Source organism: Podarcis tiliguerta (genome assembly GCF_965153285.1).
Source record: "Podarcis tiliguerta genome assembly, chromosome: 7".
Classification (NCBI taxonomy): Eukaryota; Metazoa; Chordata; class Lepidosauria; order Squamata; family Lacertidae; genus Podarcis; species Podarcis tiliguerta.
This window is the reverse complement of record NC_139540.1, coordinates 54,108,264-54,125,614: the sequence shown is the minus strand read 5'-3', so window position 1 is coordinate 54,125,614 and position 17,351 is coordinate 54,108,264. Positions and strand designations below refer to the sequence as shown.

Here is a 17,351-nt window from a genome sequence, read left to right as displayed (position 1 = left end):
GTCCTTCCAGTGAGCACTCAGGGCTGATTTCCTTAAGAATGGATAGGTTTGATCTTCTTGCAGTCCATGGGACTCTCAAGAGTCTCCTCCAGCATCATAATTCTAAAGCATCAATTCTTCGGCTATCAGCCTTCTTTATGGTCCAGCTCTCACTGGACAAAAACAACAGGCATATGAGTTAGTATTACATATCACTATTAAACTCTCCACTACATGCATAAGCTGCAAAGAATGCCATTTTATCCTATATGCTGAGAATGGTGCCATCCATCAATTCTTAAAACAATCACCATCCTGCCTTTCTTAATTGTTCAAGGTGCTGACTTGAACTCATAGATTTATCTCCCCTCCCCACAATATGGATACAGAGGTAGATCAAACTTTCTTCCATCCTTCCTTTCAACCAGTATGTACCGATATTGGCAGATATGTCATTGCCTTTGCTGCATTACTCCAGTGGAGAGTAGAATCACATCTGCTGGCACTGTGCCTGACATTATGTGTCCTGCCAGCCCCACCTTTCATACATCTGCCTGCCTCCTAAGAAATACCTATGCAGACATTATGCACAGTGGATATTTATAGATGTTCTGCTCAGTCTGGGAAGGGGGCCAGAGAGACACATGTCTCCCTTGACTCTATGTGTATGCACACCCTTCACGAGCTGTTGCTCCATTCTCCCAGGAGCAAAGATCTCACCCGGAGGGCTAGGATGGAGTAGCAGATGGCAGAGGGATCCTCATTCTCTTATTTTGTGAAGACACTGTTAGCGTAGAAATGCTGTCAGTATCTCTCTCCAATCCCTCACCGGGGACAATGTTTCCCACTGGAAAATGACATTAACAGTGTCAATAAGCTGGCAGCATCTCCACTTTACAAATAATTTGAAGAGGTAGGAGAGGCTGTCTCAGCTTCATCTCTGCAGTCTGCTACCCTGTCCTGGTCCTCAATATGAGGTTCACCCTCCCACTTGGAAATGGGACTGTGGGCATAAAGAAAAAATCTGAACATTCTTTTAAGCCTTCTGAAAATCCACAAAAGTTCTTCAGCATTCAAAGGGTCCAGTTTTGATTCTTCTTTATAAATGAGCACAAGATTAGACACACATGTGTAGCGGACATTCTTTTGTAATTCCAAAATGCAACTCTGTGCATTTGTTTTCCTCACCCTTTGTATGCCTTTCCCACATTTTGCACCCAGTGCAGGCTTCTTTGAGGAAAGTGTCCCTGTTTCCCCTTTCGCTTTATTTGTAATGTTTTTATACCACTTGTCACCACAGCAGATTCAAGGCAATGTATAGCATGAACACACAAAAACAAGCTTCCCTTGAAGATAGTTTGGAAGCTGCAACGAGTGCAGAATGTGGCTGCCAGTGTGCTTCTAGGCATGAATGGGAGGGCTCATGTCCCAGATCTTTGGAGGGTGCTGCCTAGTCACACCTGGGGCCAATTCCAGGTCTTGCCTTTAATGTATAAAGTCCTAAGTGAGTTGGGTCTCACATACCTGAAAGGCTGACTCTTCCCATAAAACCCGTCTGGGAACTATGTTCAGCTGGGGAGGTTTGAGGGTTGGTGACATGTAGAAGAGTCTTCTCAGTAGTGGCTCCCGAGCTCTGAACATAAGAGAAGTCCTGCTGGATCAGATGAAAGTCCCCTCTAGTCCAATGTTCCTACAGGAATTCTGCAAGTGGAAAATGTGTGCAACAGCACTCTCCCCACTCTTCCCAGCAACTGCAATTCAGAGGTATCTTGCCTCTAACAGTGGAGAATCATAGAACTGTAAAGTGGGCAGAGATCCTGCGGGTGATCTAGTCCAAACCTCTGCAATGCAGGAATCTCAGCTAGATCATGCATGGCAGATGGCTACCCAACCTCTGCTTAAAAAATGCCAAGCAAAGAGAGCCAACCACCTTCCAAGGGAGACCATTCCGCTGTTGAACAGCTCTTGTTTTCAGAAACTTATTCCTGTGCACTTGGCACCTACATTGCACATATTTTAATGACATGCCAAGCTTCTGGGAGTGGTTGAATATGAGTTTTCTCTTCCATATATTTCTGGCTTGCTTCCTCCCCGTCTCTCTTTGCAGAAATGGTAGTGCCTATGTGTCAAGGCTAGAGTCAATGAAGGTCAGAGCAAGGAGACAGTAAGTTGTCAGTGAAGCTAATCCCTTATTCAAGGAAATGGCACACAGCTCAGCAACACTTCCCTACAGGTCTTGCCCCTATAGAGTAGTTGCCAGGACTGAAGGTCCCTGCCTTCCACCCCTCCTAAGGCTCCTCCTATCCCAGATGTTTCACAAGCAGTCTCAAACTGTGTCTGACCACCTCTGGTCTCTGTTCTGCCCTCCTCATTATCCTGCGTGTTGTTGGAGATCAGAAAGCTTGTCACAGCTGGAGATGGAAAGTAGTGGGATGCTTCCTCAGTCTCTTGACCTGCCCTCCTCTGCTTCAGCCTTGGAGTCTGAACTGCTCCCTGCCACCGGTTCCTCCTGCTCACTAAACCCTGTTGTTCCACCAGTAGCCAGTATCTGTTCCCAAGCCCCCTCTGACCTCTCCTCAGTGTCCCACCACCAATCCCTCTGAGCATCCCTCTGCTGGATCTCCCCTGGGGATTCCCTAGCTGGTGCCTTCTACCTCTCCTCATCATCCAGCCATTCCCTGTGAGTTCGTACACATGAGCTCTGCTGCAGATGCCATATTCTAAGTACGATGTGGAAAGTGTTAGTTCAAGAATTATTGATTGAAAGTTCCTGAGGTCAGGGATTTGACTTGTTATGTGTCTGCAACCCAATAAAATGCCATGCAGATTGAGTGTGCTATATACATAATTGCCATCACCATATCAACAAATAAAGCTAACTTTGGCTCCTACACATTTCTGATGATGGAAATTTCCAGCACTGCATTTGCTGAAATTTCTAAGTTTAGTTCAGGAGTCTTTATCAGTTGGTCTCCCTTGGGAGGTGGTTGACTCTCTTTCATTGGAGGTTTTTAAGCAGAGGTTGGATGGCCATCTGTCATGCATGATCCAGCTGAGATTCCTGCATTGCAGAGGGTTGGACTAGATCACCCTCGGGATCTCTGCCAACTCTACACTTCTACGATTCTATGATTATGTGTCAGGGCTGCGGAAGTGATGTAGTTTAGGGGTACAGCTTCTTCTTTCCATTCAGAAGATCCCAGGTCCAATTCCCAACATATCTAGTTGGAGTGGGAAAGAACCCAGTCTGAAACCCTAGGGAGTCACTACCAATCCCTGTAGACAATACTGACCTAGATAGACCAATAGTCTAATTCAGTACAGTGGTACCTCGGATTAAGTACTTAATTTGTTCCGGAGGTCCGTTCTTAACCTGAAACTGTATTTAACCTGAAGCACCACTTTAGCTAATGGGGCCTCCTGCTGCCGCCGCGCCGCTGGAGCATGATTTCTGTTCTCATCCTGAAGCAAAGTTCTTAACCCAAGGTACTAGTTCTGGGTTAGTGGAGTCTGTATATGTACCCTGAAGCATATGGAACCCGAGGTACCACTGTATAAGGTGGCTTCCTATGTTTCTACATACTATGCTTTCCCTTTGCCTCTGCCCATCTTCCTGTCACATGCAGCAGAACTGGCAGTCACGAAAGCAGCACGCCAAGTGATTTGATGACCACAATTCCTCCATTTAGCTTGGTGCAGTTGGAGAAAGTTCTGAGCTGGGTGGATTGCACCCAGTGTGGTTGTTTGCAATTCTGGCATTTGCATGCTCCCACACATTGAAGCTTCCTTCCAAGATTACATCCTCTTAGGACAGATGTGAGACAATAGCATGCCAAGCCCCACAGTGTAAGAGGAAACAATGGCGCACTGTTGAAGGGATGGCAGTAAAACCGGTAATGAATGGGCTTCCAGCGAGGGCCAACTTACAATTGGCCCACAGCATGTGGCAGATCCAATACATGTAACAGCTGGCCGGACACTGAAGCAATCATATGAGTAATTCAGCACACCCTCCAAATTGCTGTTCAGTACATGATGAGGCAAAGATTTTGTTTTCACTCATCATATGCTGGACAACAATTTGGTTCAAAGGACTACTTGACCAATACACTTTGAATTTTGCACTTGCTGAAGGCTGGTTTTGGATCATGTGAATTAGCTGTGACAAGTTTTGTAAACAAAGTCCATACGTTATTATTTTGCCTTTGAATTTCTGATTATATTTCAAGGTATATCTTCTTCTTAAGAAATTCTTTCTTAACTGCTAAGACAAAAATAGAAATATGATCAAAACTGATGCCTGTCATTAGGATGCACCGACTTATGGCACCAGGGTATAGCCATGCACTTTTGGATTTTCTGCCTCAGTTCTAACAATTCAGATCCTGGGCTACAGTAATTTCATCAGGAAAAAAATCCCAGTAAATATGTTTCAGCCAAAGGAAAACACTTCAAAGGTTGGTAATTTATTTCAACAAGAGAAAGGTAACACTTTCTGTGTTTAACTTTCCCTCTGAAATCATTGAGACTTAGCTTATAGCCACACCATACCTTGAAAGCACATTTAATGCACTTTTAAAATGCTTGGCATCCCCCCAAAAGAACCCAGGGAATTGTAGTTTGTTAAGGCTTTTGGGAATAGTAGCACCATGTGGTATAAACTATGGCTCCCAAGATTTGTTGGGGAAACCATGTGCTTTAAATGTATTTTTTTAAAAAATAAAATAATATCCTGCTTTTTACCATGTAGGTGTGAAAAGCCTTCTGGAAATAAACCAGTTTTGACCAGGTGCCTAAAATTGAAAAGGGACGGTTCTTGTATAACTTCTTGTGGAAGGGTGTTCCATAGAGCTGAGTCCACAACACTGAAGGCATGACTCCTCCTTGACATGAGTTGAGTCCCTGGCCTTCTATGAAACCACTAGTAGTGCTTTCCCTGATTATCTTAGTGATCGACTTGGTGGGAACAATGTAAGGTGGTCCTTAAGGTATCCTGGGCTGCAGTTATTCAGGGCTTTGTACAAGAACCTTGAACAAGGGACCTTAATAGTGTTTAATTGGGGTAGATTGTGTCCTTTAACATCTTCATTCCATTGCTTTAAGTCCAGACCAGGGCCAGATTTAGGTTTGATGAGCCCCTAAGCTACTGAAGGTAATGGGACCCTTTATGTGTCCAGCTGTCCTTTGTCAACAACAAATTGCCGCTGTTTTTTTGTGTTGAATATATGCTACATGGTAATTTATGGACCTAATAGGTATCTAAAGCCATTTGCATATAACAAAATATGTTTTTTATCAAAGTAATTGTTGAACTGAAATACAATTAAGAAGAAGTCTATTAATAGTGAAAGACAATTAAGAAGTATATTTTTGGGGTAAGCTATAGCTTGTTTAGCTTGGACATAAATCCGGCACTGGTCCAAACCTAGAAACCCTGAAGGGACCCTGAGGATCATCTTAGTCCAACCCCCTGCAATGCAGGAATATGGAACTGCCCCATACAGGGATCAAACCTGCAACCTGGGTATTATCAACACCACGCTCCAACCAACTGAGCTATCCACATGCAAATCACTTAGTATGCATGTAGTCATAAAGTAAAGCCTGTGGGACAACTAATTTGAATTAAGTGTAACTGAAATGCAAAGAAGAAGAAGAAGAAGAAGAAGAAGAAGAAGAAGAAGAAGAAGAAGAAGAAGAAGAGAGAAAAAGTGATACAGGGAATATAAGCAAATGAATAACTTTGGATTCTACAGACAGGCAAGTGTGTCTGGTTTCGCTCTCAGCTGCATTAGTCTGTCCATTACTTAAGTGAGTGAGATAGCAGGCCTGTCCTCGAGGCACAACATTCCAACTTGTATCCCATTAGGCTAGGCCTGGTCATTTTGTTATTTCATTCCCATATACCACGTAGCAATCTCTGGGATAGGGGATTAGCCTGCCACAGTTTATTTCTGAGGAGTCGGGCTTTCTAAATGTGTCCACTAGATAGCACAATAAACTTTCTTTGTCTCCAGTTGGGAGAAAGGGGGTGGGGCGGAGAAAGAGAAAACTTTTTCTCTCTCCCACCCAAAGAGCCATTAGCCTTTCAGGCTCAGAGTAATGGTGCTTCAGGAAAAGATCAAAGTTTTCCAGATAAGTATTCCTTTACACAATGTTACTGACACTCCACTTTGTAAACAGTTTTTTTTCCCTCTTCCTTTCCCCCTCCCCCCTTTTTTTGGTTAAAAAGAACATATAAACATGCCAAGTGAGATAGATAGACTGTCACTTTTTTCCCTTTTCTTTCTTGCTTTGTATGTGAGTTAACTGCTCAGTGAATATCATGGTTGGGCTGTACTGATATAAATGAACTCAGGCCTGTCTTTTGTATAAACAGTCAAATAAAAAATGAAGGGCATATGAAATAATGCCAAGCACGACTTGTGTTTCAGGAACATTGTTTCAAACTTTGATCTCTCTCCTTTTTTTAAAAAAAAAGGCCTTTGAAGGGAAAGGGCTGTCTTGTCCCTTGGAAAAAGGAGAGTCTGAACTAGCAGTGCTGTGTACTAATAAAAAACTTGATACAGATGGACTTTTTAAGGTTCTTCCTTTAAACAACAGAAGCCATTCTTTAGAAGCAGCCAAACGTAGGTTTTCAGAGTGGACATTAATCACTGCTATAAGAATGTACACAGAGGACCCGCAACAAAATTTTGCAGTGTTTCTTCATCTCCTAATAAGAGTGCTTCTCCCAGACAGACAGACAGGCCTTACTCCATGATACCCCAATTCATTAAACCTTCCCCTTTTGACCTTCCCTCAACACTCTATGGGCACAATGTACGCTCAGTACTCATTGCACTGGATTTTGGAGGGTTTGGTCCATTAGGGGTGTTTATGTTTTGTTTTTTAAAAGAGTTATCGTACTTCTGTAAACCTAGGCATTTCACCAAGCAAGCGGATCTCCACCTCATCCCAACACAGTGATATTCACTGGCCCTGTTCTGACTCCAATTCTGTCATCATTCACCAAATAATTTTCCTGTTAGAGAGAGTTATGCTGGGGAATCAATAAAGTCAAGAGAGATGTGACAGTCCTCCACATGTTGATGGACTTCATCTCCCATCATCCCCAGCCAGCATGACCGATGCTCAGGGATGTTGGGAGTTGTAGTCTAAGAACTTATGGAAGCCCACATGTTCCCCAACCCTGTGCTATAGCATACTTTTCTTGGTACAGGCTGGATATAAATGGAGTTCTTCCAAGTCCCATGTATTGTATGCCATTTAGCACTATATATATATATATATATATATATATATATATATATATATATTCCAACTAATAATACTTAACACTTTAAAATGTTCAGAGTTATTTGTGTTATCAAATGCAGGACTTGATTCAATACATTGATTTATGTAAAAACTTACCTGCCACTTAAATTTCACAAGAAACTCAAGGTGGCTAACAAATCAAAACACCACACACCGCTAAAATATATCACAATTCCCATTCCTTAATGGTTTAATAAGGAGTGCTAGAAACCGGACCCTGTCTAAGCAGCTAAAACATTTGCACTCAGTAATCTGCATGATGAAATACTGCCCCTCTCTTGCAATAAAACATATATACCTATTTTCATTGACAGATATTGTAGAGTATGGCACAGCCTGTCAAATATGATTGGACTCCAATGTGCAGGTTTTATACCAACTGTTGTCCTGGAAAAAATCTGAACACAGATAAATGCAAATGCTAATTTGCAAAGACGTTCCTCCAAAATGTTAACAACTTCAAAAGTTTTAAGATAGTTGTCAAGTATATTTAAATAATCACAGTATGCTTATCGCATAAAATTATGTATAGCATATAGTATCATAATATTGTTTTCTTTTTTTTTTTTTTTAAATTTTGCAGTAATATCCTGGCCTATTTCACCAATGCATATCTAGGGAAAGAGATATATTACATTTTTAAAATAGAAGAAACTCCTCTTTTAGGAGGTTTATTTTATCCAGTTTCCCCGTTTCCGCAACCCAACTTTGCTTACAAGAATAACTAATATACTTCTTCATTGGGGCGTCTGATCTAATGACAGATTTTTTGCTAAGTTCCATAAGAATATTTCCCCTCCCCAGTGCCAAATAACATAACTGCTGAGTGAGCAAAGCATGAACTGGCTTCACTATGAGGACTTTTCCCAACCAGTTTGCAGCCTTGAGAAAAATAAATGAGCTGGATCATCTCAGTTTAGTCCCCAATGAGCAGTAGCAGTAGATCACTTTGCAAAAAAAAACTACCCACACATAATTTGGCACCGTTGATGGAAACCTTTGTGGCAAGAAGCTCAGGGCTTACACATCTGAGATAGTGTGCAGCTAAAAAACACCTTTTGACTTCATCCATGCTGAGTGTTTCTGCATTACAAGGATGGACAGTTTGGGGCGACTGAGATAACAGTGTAATTGTAGAACTGTTGACTTCTCTCACTGCTAAGTGGGCACAAAATGGCTTGTTAGGTCCTCTCTATTTCAGGGCTGTGGAACTTGTGGCATTCCCAATGCAGTTGGACTCCAGCTCTTGCAGACAGTTATAGACTAGTTGTCGTCCAACAGACCACCCACCATAGTACAGATGAAGCAGATCTTCCTGAGGGACCTTGTTGGCTGTTCTACAGCCAGTGGATTGTCACTTGGTGGTGTAATAGAGGCATGTCTTCTCAGTGATAGCATCCACCCACTGCAATGCCCTCCTTAAGATAATTTGTGAGATGAAGACCTCTTTAAAAAACTTATGTGTAAGTGTCCTGGATGGGTATAGGCACATCAGGAGTTGGTTGTGGAGCCACTGGTGAGCCCTCCTCCTAGCACAGGCTATCAGCATCTATATAACAGAAAGTTGGGGAGGAATCCAATTTGGTTTGCGTTTAAAGGCGAATCTACCTAATTTGCCCCAAACAATGTGAGAACTAAAACAGTCATCCTTCAAAGTTCACATTTTTCTGACATTTGCAATGCTTTTCCTCTAGCCAAATGATGTGCAGAAAATTAATATGCTGCGGCGAAGTGTCCTTATAAATGTTCCTATTAGTGAAAACAATACAGAAAATCCCATTGTTTTAGAGAATTGCCTTGCAAAAGTTGTACACAAACATGTGCATCTTGCAAGAAATTTGCGTTAAAACGAATTTTCAGAATAACTTTTTTATATATAAGTAAACAGGCAAATTGAGGTAGAAATGTGGAGAACTGAATTTAAGGTGGTAAAAACAAACCGGAACAAAACAAAAATGACAGATTCCCCACCCAATTGCAAAGCGAACGTGTACAGTAAGGCTACTGAAGTACCTGGCCAAGCCATGGTAACATTACGTCCCGGCCACTGCAGTGGTTAAACACCATCTCTGTAGCTTCAAGCACTGGGACATAACATTACAAAGAAAGTGAAAGGATTTATCGACTGCGACTGGCAAACAGGTCATGGGCAATGAGAAAAGCAAAACAGTTGTTCAACCCTTGTTGAGCATTCCTGGGCATCCTCCTTCAGCCAGCCCTCCTCCTTCAACTGGTCTACCAAGGGGAAACTGTAGCCCTGATGGAGAGAACATGGATATATACATCCCCGGTTGGTGATGCAGGCTGAAGGAATCGGACTTTGGGACAAACAACCATAAATCAGGTCTGTCCTGATTAAATCAGGCATAGCTGGCAAGTAAGTTATTAGCCGCCTGCGAAACTAAGTGTGATACAGATACACTCAATTTTGCTGTGTCTCTCACAGTTGTGATGGGAAACAGCTGCAAGACCCAACAAAGAGGAAGGGGGGAGAGAGAGAGGAAAATATATGCTGGGTTTCAGATTCAGAATCCTATGTTGTCTGTATTCCCTTTCACAAAAGCTTTTCGATTCTGCTATTCTCTTCCTGACAATTACTCTCAGCAGGTGGGCGGGGTCTATTCAAGATGAATGCCCTATTGCATCTATACCAAAGAGAAGGAAAAGTCAGAGAGCAAGAAATGCAAGGGGGGGTTGTTTTTTGTTTTAGTAATGCGAAAAAGGTAAGATTTAACACCAGTTGGAAAGTTAGGAACTGAAATAACAGATGTTTAAATGTCTGATAATGTTATAACTTGTGGAAAGGAGATACCAGAACTTGGCAAGGATCATAACTAGATCACACAAAGAGTTCATGTTATAAAATTTAGGGTTGCCATATTTCAAAAAGTAAAATTCTTGACACCCATAAAGTTGTTGAGATTTAGAAACCCACCGAAATTGTTGAAATTTTCTTTGGAATTGTTGTGCTTTTAAAAAAACTTTTGGAGCTGTTTCCGCTGTTTCTTCCATCGCGTTGCCATACATCCTGGTACTTCCCCCCTCCATGCCATATTTACACCCGAAAACCAGGACGTCAGGAATTTTCCTATACAATTAAGAATATTTGTGAGGATTTCTGTCCTTCAGCTGCTACAGGGGAGAGCATGTCTATACTTACAGGAGGAACACAAGTGTTCTGTGAATGGATATATGGAAGGTCAAATTCATGGTAGCTTGGGTCAACCTCAAAGATAATATTTATATTGTTTCCCAAAAAACAATTTAATGATGTTAGTTGTAGGCCAAGATTTGGGGGCCAAGATTTGAAGAACACTGGTCTGCAAGGCTGACCTGCAGGGCTGCAGGAGCAGGCTGGGCCCAGACCTATGCACATCCATTATAACATCTGCAAAGCGCTCCCATATTGCACACCTGGAGGGCTCTCCACAGACATTACAATGGATGCACGTAGGTCAGGGGTGAAGTCTGCGCCAGCTTATAGAATGTCTGAAAAGGGCTTAATGTAGTTTGGTTTTTGCTTCTTTTGGATTAGGGGTCTCTATTCACTTTTCTGATTTGCTGCTCTGTTCCCACTTAAAAAACCCCCATTCATTTGCTTTTGTTGTCAGTCACCTAGAGCATGCCAAAGTGGGTAAATATGTTGTGCTAAGTAAATAAAATACCTTGACCATTAAAATATATATAAAAAATAAAAATAATTTACTGCCTCATATGTGCTGTTCCATCTGTTTATTCCCTGGAATGTGGTATTTTTGTCATTTTCCTGTTGTTATTATTTTCAGCTCCCTGCAGTGGGCAATGGGGGTATTTTCAAAACAGAAAAGAAACGAGTTAGAAGTAGCTCTTTAACGTTGCTTAGGAATGCGTATAGGTGCTTGGAACATGCATTAATCATACGATTACAGTTTCGTAAGGATCCTAGGCGCACAGGTCTTTTACGCATGTATGGCAGCTGGATTGACAAGACAGACCATGATGTCTCCAAAGGGTCAATAAAACATGTGCCATGAAGGATTTACACAATAGACAGTAATGGCTTCTTTGGAGCTGTTACGGTCTATTGGGTCAATAATAATCCACTTTTTAAAGAGTGCCAAAATATGAATTTACGCAGCAGGCCACACTGTCTTCTGATCTAGCGGATAAATGATATGAATTATCAACATTAGTGCCCACACTGCTGTGCTCACCTAGTGATTTGAGCATAGGTGCACCGCCAAAAATGATGCACGTTACAAAATAACACCTGGCATGATGCAGTGACTGTTTTTAAAGTCACATTAATTTCATAGTTAAGCATGAACTTCTCTCTTCCTCTACCCACTGAGATCTACGGTACATTTGTTTCTTTAAAGTATACATATACTTTCTTTAAAAGGTTCAAAACTTTCTCAAGGCAGTTTACAAAACAAAAGCAGGAAACAACAGAATACGTAAAAAAATATAATTCACTACAACAACAGCATTAAAATAACACACCAAATAAAAAGAAAGGTATCAGGAACAGTTAAAACTGTAGACTATAAAACCAGCATTAACTAAAAGCAGACTGAAACATTCAGGTGTTTAAGGTCTGTTTAAAATAGTCAAGAGTCAAGGAAATAGGTGAATCTCCCATGGCAGGGCTTTCCATAAGAATGGGGCCAACACAGAAAAGAGTCTGTCTCGTGTTCACCAGTCTTATAGATCTTACCAGCAGCCACATGAGCCCAGGCAACCTCACAGAAGTGGAATCAGTTCTTCAGACAACCTGGTTCCAAGATGTTTACAGTTCTATAGATTATCACCAGCACTTAAAATCGGGTCGGCAACTCTTTGGCACCCAGTGAACTGGTACAAACCTCTGTACTCAACTTTAGCTGGATCATGGCCACATTGGATTTCAAAGACTTGCAAACAAAATAATTCTTTATGAAAATTTGTCACTCAATCCTAGTATTATTAACCATGACACTAACACAGTGCAAGTAGCTGATGGTAGATCAATCTTCATCATTAGCACTTTGATCATAAATGGAAAGCAATTCCAACTGAGTTCGCTGAAATGTTTTTCCATGTTATTGGTGAAACTATAGGTAAGTTGATAACACCCACTTTCAAAGTGACATTGGCCCACCAAGATGAAATTTCACTTATTAGGTTCGTGAAGGTTAAAGTTTGCATTCTACTGAAATTCTGTTAATTTTTTTTAAGCATAAGTGAGGGGTGCAAAAACCCTTACCTGGAATATGGAAAGAAGATGTTTGTGTGTGTGTGTGTGTGTAGATAGACAGACAGACACATAGACAGAGGTAAGTACTTCTGCAAGGTGGCCAGAGTCCCTCATCCAACACTTTAAAAGTATCTAAGCTGCACCATAGTTTGGTGTCATTCCTAGTGGCAATTTGAGCAGGGGGTGGGGCAGGGGAGATGGTTGCCCACTTAGCATTGGCTATTTCAATTTTTGTGTGGGAAGGGCTTTATTCCTGCAAGCTGCTAAAGGATCTGATCTTCTTAGTGCTATTATTCAGGGATGGAAATAGGTACCGGAACTGACCATGAATGCCTCCCTTGTTCTCTTATCGTGGCAATGGCGCCCACCTAAGAGGTGTTGGAACTGAGTTCCAGCTTTAAAAAAAGCCCTGGATCTTCTGCATATTTTTGATGCTTACTACTTTTCAGCCTCCGTTATCACAGAGCTGTTTTCAAACAGTATGCACGTTGCAACCTGCTTTTTTCCAGCAAGTTTAAGCAGCGCTTTGCATTTTGGTGGTGCAGGGGTTACGTTCAGGAAAAGAAAACTCAAATCCCACTTGCACATACATCAATCTGTTGCGTGTGGGTAATGGAGCTTGCTGGATTGCATCCTTCAAGGATAGTAACCTAGTAAAATACAGACCTTGACTTGCTCAGCAGAGAGCAGAGAACAGATGACAAGAAAGAAACACCAGGATCACCCACTATCCCCCTCCCCCGCTCCGGCTGCCAAATCACCTGCCTTTGCGGTGTCTGTTTTTAGTGAGTATCTTCCATCTACAGTATTGACTGGTTTATCAGGCAGCAGGTATCTCTATCAGTCTATCTTGAATTGTTATCCAACTGAAGATTAAACACGTCTGCCTCCTCCTTGTGATTTTCAGTCTTCACATCGCAAAGTTTTCAATCAAATTTCAGCGGTGTACATTTAGCTTAGAGAACTCTGAGGACTTATCTTGCTAAAGCAGGTGATTTAGGCCATATTTACCTTGTACAGTTTCAAGATATCGCTACCTGCTGCATTTAGGCCTTGGAATGATTTCCAAGGCCTTCGCACCCAGCCTCCTTTCAGTTGCCTTGCCTCTCCACAGCCAGTGCAGGATTTATGTATAGGCTAAGTAGGCTGAAACCTAGGGCCTCTAAATCTAGGGGGCCTCGCCAGCCCTCCTGCTCCCCAGCGGGAAGTCTCCCCTCTCCCAAAATTGCAAACCCAAGATTTCATGTGAGGGCAGGACAACCTGGGCTTCTATATCTAGGGGGCCTCGCCAGCCTGCCCTCTCCCCAGTGCCGCAGTCTCCCCTCTCCCAAAATTGTAAACCCAAGATTTCATGCAAGAGCAGGGCAACTCAGGCCAGCAACTATTAGAGTCAGGGCTAGCCAGTGGGGCCCAATTTGAAGCAGTGGGGTGCAACTTGAATTTTTTTCTGGGCCCCAGTTCACAGCCAAAGTTTGCAAAATCTTATAGATATAAATAAAATCCATCTAGATTGCCCTAGTGCAGGGGCCCCCTTAGGAGCGGCCGGGGGGGGGGCAATTTGGCCCAGTTGCTCCAAATGCATTAAGGTCAGCCCTGGTGAGACTGTGCAGGGGTTGGACTGGCAAGCCCTGCACCTCCTAGGTCCCTGGTGTCACTATTCAGAGTACAGACTCAAGGACTGCTTATGGAAATAAAGAGGGGGGCACTTATTGGAAATAAGTTGACTGAACACCCCCTGACTGTTGACTGAACACCCCCTGCCATGCAGATAATGGAGAAAGCTCATAAATTGTATCCCTTCTGGCATCCTGGCCAACTCTATTACGCTGGTGTAAACCCTGGTGCACCAAGAAGCACAGAATAGAATCCGCTCTTATGTCAGCAACTGATAAGACTTGTCAATCAGTTCTTCCAAAGTCTTCCTAAATTATAAATCTCCGAAATGCAGACCAAAAGAGAGCTGGTCTAGAAAGAGCGAGGCATACAATGGGCACCACCAGCGAAAAGGCCCTGCTCCGTGTAACTCCTGCCCTGTCATTTGATAGAGTGCCCACTTGCCCTCCTTTTTGAAATGGAATGCTCCCTATTGGAGTCTCCAGGTCCAGTACAAAGACCATAAGAAGGGAGAGCAGGGACCTAGAAGTTCCCAACAGCTGTTAATCAAACAAGCAAGCACACAGGTCACCTTAGTCACAGTCAAGACGCCTGAAAATTATATTATCAACATACACAAGCAGAAAAGTTGTTTTCCTTCACTTGCAAGGATTCGTACAAAACAAAGTGGAACTAATAAAGAAAAGTTCCAGGGTGGCAACAGAAAGCAAACTAAAAATGCTTTTGAAGTTCATCAAAACTATCCAGCAATATCAAGGTTTAGGAAAACTGGTGCTATTAACAGTAATACTTCTAGTTGGCTAATTGGTTCGGCAACTTCCATACACATAACATGTGATGCTAATTATTTACCCAAAGAGTTAAATGATAACTAATCAGAGGCAGCTACAGCAGAGCTATGAGATTCAGGTGAGGGTCAGATGCCTTATCAATCCCAGCAGGTATATAAGAGGACAACCTGGCCTGCTCACTCCCAACAGACACTTTTTCTGTTTTACCTTAAGTCCTGCCGCCTGGAAGCGTTGGAGCACTATCTGTAATCTGATGGCAAAGTCCTCTCTCGATGATGCGGTGATCAGCACATCGTCGAAAAACAGCGTGACTTTGGAGATGCCTTTAAGTAGACGGTCCATTAGGCTCTGAAATAACCCTGGGGCCATGCTAACTCCAAACTGTAGACGCTTGACCCTGAAAGCACCCCTATGAGTCACGATTGTCTGGGCATCTGCGGTGGCCTCGTCAACGGTTAGCTGCTTATAAGTTTGCGCTAAATCCAGCTTCCCAAAGATCTTGGCTCCATCCAGGGTTGCTAACACGTGGCTCACCACCGGAACGAGGTACAGGTGGTCCTGTAAGGCCCCCTTCAGGGTGCATTTGTAATCGCCACAGATACGGACTGAGCTGTCCGGCTTAACTGGTGTGACGATTGGGGTTTTCCAGCTCCCCGAAGCTACCGGCTCTAAGACGGTGACTTGGGTGACTAAGCGATCAAGCTCCTCATCGATCCTGGGTTTAAGCGCAAATGGGACTCTAAGGGCCTTAACCCGAATGGGTTGCACTGTGGGGTTGAGCCATAGTGAAATCGGGGGTCCGTTATACAGGCCCAGGGTTCCATCGAAGACTGATGGAAATTCCTGGCAGATCGATTCGAAATCTGCCGCAGGGGAAATCTGATTAAGCCCTGAAACACCTAAGCCTCCAGCCTGCCTAGGCCCTTCATCTAAATCTGGCCCTGCTTCCAGCCAAATAAAGATTTAGAGGAATGGGAGGAATGACTGCAACAAAGACCTGACTATCAGACATGTGTCAGTTTTCAGAAGACTTATCCCTGTACAGCAACCTTATGTTGTTCATTTTCAAAACGGAAACACTGTGCACCTATAGACAGCATTGTTCTAAACACCTTCCTCATTAATAATCTTTTGAACGCAGTTATCACAGCTGTGATTCGGCTCATGAATCAGCCTGACTATAGGGATGTCAGCTGCGTGCACACATTTTTGAAGTTGCAATGGATTCTTTAGGAAGTTGTAGCATATTAACTGTACTGAAAAGTAAACATCTCCATGTTTGAAAGAAATTCATCAGGAGAGTGGGGGGGGGCATCATTTTTTAAAGCAACATGATCAGATTAAATGATGGTCAAGCAATGAAACTTTGAAAACTCACATAGATTTTACAGCAATTTAAAGGGAGGTGGACTGATACGCTGCTAGGTATCCACTCATTAGGCCTCAATGATTTGACAGCAACGCCCATGCAACTTTATGGAAAAGGAATTATGGTGTCAGAATGCCATGCAACAATGCTTAATTGGTCTGTGGAAATGGTGGTATGGAGCCAAACTGAAACACAACCCCTCACCTCAGCTACCCTGAGAATTGGCACTGGCTCTGCAATCTGGGCCACATTCACATTACAAATCTTAAGCAAAACATTTGGAGAAGGAAAGTAATTTCTTTGGAGTCTCAGGCCTGGGTATTCTTGTGCTGTAGTTGCATTAAGCACGGAAGGATTCTGGTAAACTCCATGGCAATCTGTAACTTGAGTTCTGTGGGTAGACCACTGTTTACACTGCATGCTTCATTTGCAAAATGTTCACTTACTTCTTTGACTATAAAACTTTGCGAGGTTTCATGAAGTTCCCGGGCTTTAGTCATTAGATGGGACATCTGAGCCCAAGCTGAGCAACACTGTAAATTCAGTTTGGGTTTCTAGTAAATTTTTGTGGAATATGGGTAGGCAGACCCTTCAAGTGTCCCTATTTTTCAGGGTCAGTCCCAGATTTACAGAAGCTGTCCCAGTTTCTGATTTGATCCCAGAATGTCCTGCTTTTCCTTATTTTAATCGGTTAAATGTTGGAGAGTATGGAGTTATCCAACCCCTGAGCCATTTGAAGGCAGCCCTTTATACAGAATGTGGTTTTTTTTAATAATGTTTAATGTTTTATTATGTTTTTATATATGTTGGAAGCCACCCAGAGTGGCTGAGGCAATCCAGTCAGATGGGTGGGGTATAAACAGTAAAATTATTATTATGGAATAGACGTCCCTATTTTCATTGGAGAAATGTTGGAGGATATGGATAGGAAGAAAGCCGTAAGAGATATGGGAAGGATCTCAGGAATCAGTTAATTTGCCTGCCAACGTCTGTGGAGTTAAGAGCCGTAGCCCTTGCATTTCCTTATGAAATTTTCTCATGTGGGGTTGTAGCCAATATTACT

The 17,351-nt window shown here is 42.6% G+C and overlaps 1 long non-coding RNA gene across 2 annotated transcripts; it reads right to left on the bottom strand.

The window, feature by feature from the left end:
* Positions 1-7,373: 7,373 nt before the first annotated feature.
* LOC310681894 lies at positions 7,374-13,693 on the bottom strand. 2 transcript variants are annotated; one of them, XR_014513676.1, is made up of 4 exons: positions 13,526-13,693; positions 11,006-11,088; positions 10,235-10,387; positions 7,374-8,848 (listed from the first exon to the last, which is right to left on the bottom strand). It is a non-coding gene; the product is annotated as an uncharacterized lncRNA (long non-coding RNA). The 2 variants fall into 2 exon arrangements; XR_014513677.1 differs by lacking the exon at positions 7,374-8,848 and having other exon boundaries at positions 9,970-10,387.
* Positions 13,694-17,351: the final 3,658 nt, after the last annotated feature.